The sequence below is a fragment of the Podarcis bocagei genome (genome assembly GCF_964188305.1).
Source record: "Podarcis bocagei genome assembly, chromosome: 2".
Lineage (NCBI taxonomy): Eukaryota > Metazoa > Chordata > Lepidosauria > Squamata > Lacertidae > Podarcis > Podarcis bocagei.
Window position 1 is genome coordinate 22,223,489 of NC_138126.1, and position 2,750 is coordinate 22,226,238.

Sequence of the window (2,750 nt, forward strand, 5' to 3'; positions counted from 1 at the left end):
AGTATTAGTATTAGTATTATTATTATTATTATTATTATTATTATTAATCATCTGCAGGCTGGTTGAGAGTTGCCTGCTCGGCACATTGTACTATTACAATTGAAACCTGGAGCTGGACAGAAAACCCTCGTGAGATAGCATCAGGCATCCCCGGGACATTCTGTACACCATTCAGCTGATCCCTCAGTCCATTTGGATTTGTCCTAACAATCAGCACTTTATGCCTGAAAGGGCCCAAGACAACCGTCGCCTTCACTCTCCGCTGCCCATCCGAGGGACCCCAGGATATTGCCAGAGGCTTCTTGGACCTTTTAAGGCCACCAGGATGAGGCGAGGAGCCAAGAGGGTTCCTCCCAGCCGTATATAATGGATATCTTGAACCCGGCTCCTCAAACTGAGCAGCGTGTTCCTGACCAGAGCTTGAGCAACTAAAACCGATCTGCCCTGCCATCCCGTAGTCTCTCAGCTATCAGCCTTCGAAAGCAAAAGGGCTTCATACAAGAAGGTTTTCCGATGGGGCAGAGCTTGTTTCTTGAGAGCCGTGGCCAACGTTTGGTTCAGGTCTGGCTACTTACGTTCTGTGTTCTGCTTTGCTTCAGGACTGGAGGTAAGTATGGTCCCCACCCACCAGTCCCTGAATAGGTACACTGAAACAGAAGTCACCTGACCCTTACATATAGTGGGAGGGTGGGGAGGGGTTTTTCTCAGGAGGGTAGTAGGAGGTGGGTGATTGACTCAATGGGTTTGGTAAGCCTGTTGACGACTGTTAATGACTGCAGTTAGTCCTGCAGGAAAACGCAAGGGATAGTATGCAGATGATTAGCATATGTAATGAGACAGGAATCCAATATCTCTATTAAGACGAGGTCTATACATAGTTTTCAGTTTAGTGATAAGTTGTAATTCAGCAACTTCTAGGTTAAAACCAGTTCTCAAGGTGGAATTCTGTACCTTTGAGCCAATTTCAGGGTAGAGTTCAGCCTCCCTTTTACCAGAGGGTGGAAGATGCTTTTCTCCTGGCTCCTGATCAAAGCATGAACATAGCAAGCTGCAGGACAGATCGTGCCATCTTTGGAAAAGAGGATCTAGTTGTCTAGGTGGAAGGAGTTGCTAGTCTCAGGGTACAGGAGCTTGCCACAAATTTGCATACAATTTCCATCTCTTAATCTATACACAGAAATGCAAATTTAGTCTCACTTTCCAAGGGGGAAAGCATTATTCTATTGCTGTTCTGGGATCAATTCTGACAGCTATGTGTGCCAGCAGGATTTTGGTGGTTTAGGACATTGAATATTGGTTGGTTCCTACCCAAATGAAATGCTGTCTCTTACAGCAGATGCTGTGAACTGCAGAAAATGCAAGTCACTTAGTCCTGGCAAGCCATGCGAACCAAAGGGGAAGACATGTGAGGGACCATTCTGTATTATGGTAGAGACTTATGGTAAGTATTTCTTGTCGACATCCTTCCTTTTTCTATGCTGGGACTAGGACGACCTGAGATTTAAGGGTCGGTTGTTGTTTTTTTAAAGGACATGTATCTTTCATAAGTTTTAACTTTATTTTATTTTAATGTTGACATTTAGCAGCATAAATTCAAATTCTGTTTAAGTGCACATTTTAAAATGATGTCTAAAATGTAATTTACTTTGATGTGGAGTATCTCTTGATACAGACTATGGACTAATTCAGTAAAATTCTCTTCATTCACTAGTTAATATCAACATAAGTACTTCTCTTTCTCTCGCCAGGTCAAAGCGGTGAAGTGATTACTTATGTCAAAGAATGTGGTGCTGACAGTTGGAAAGAATTCTGTGGAAAAGTGATACCAGGGAAAGTGAAAAAGACAGTAGCATGCTGCCATACTGACTTATGTTTTGACTGATCTTACCATTCTATTCTTAAGTTGTTTACCCCTATCCAGAAACCTCATGGTAAAAGGGTAGGTAACAAATCGTTCTCCTTCTCTTTCTCCTTTGAGAGACGTAATATTAGAAGATTTCATATCCTTTCCTTTCAATGGATTCTAGTCAAATGACAGACAAAAGCCCTACACAAATATTCTGATGCCACGTCCAGAAATCACATTCAGGGGACATTCCACACCCAACAGCCTCATCGTCCTCCACAAAATGGTGGCTGACTGTGTGACCTGGGGAGTCTTCTGTATTTGTGCAGGGCTGCCATACATCTTAGATCAATGATTTTCCAGCACCCTAAGTGCATTGGGAAGTCTCCGTGAGCACAGGAAACCCCCAATTTGGCTATCCATACTTGTTAATCAAACACTCATTCAGTTCACAACTTCATTCAGGGGGTTGGACTCGATGGCCCTTGTGGTCTCTTCCAACTCTATGATTCTATGATTCTATGATTCATTTCTCCTTCCTGATCCCGGGAGGAGGACCACTCATTTGTGCTCACTCATTTATGCACTCCTTCACTGTCTGATAGTTTGAAAAGTAACTTCCCCACGCAAAACTGCATAATTGACTTGGGTACTGGGGTGGGGTGGAACGTTCCTTGGAGAGTTGATAGACATGCCTCTTTATCACTCGCCAATCCCTGCTTGAACTTGGCAAATCACAGAAGATGTTATCAAATATACTAACCTGACAAGGTTCATTGAAAGCAAATACAAGTACAAACTTGGGTGGTGCTTCCATGCTCTGGAGCAGAAGCATCTACCCCAACCGATTGCAATGTTTTGTTTCAGATTAGGGCACCAATTTTTGAAAAACCTCTTTTCACAC

The 2,750-nt window shown here is 43.1% G+C and overlaps 1 long non-coding RNA gene across 2 annotated transcripts; it reads left to right on the forward strand.

Annotated features, from left to right (window-relative positions):
- The first annotated feature begins 296 nt into the window (after positions 1 to 296).
- Positions 297 to 1,889, forward strand: LOC308581277. 2 transcript variants are annotated; one of them, XR_014004918.1, is made up of 3 exons: positions 297 to 607; positions 1,334 to 1,441; positions 1,749 to 1,889. It is a non-coding gene; the product is annotated as an uncharacterized lncRNA (long non-coding RNA). The 2 variants fall into 2 exon arrangements; XR_014004919.1 differs by having other exon boundaries at positions 1,337 to 1,441.
- The last annotated feature ends 861 nt before the right edge of the window (positions 1,890 to 2,750 follow it).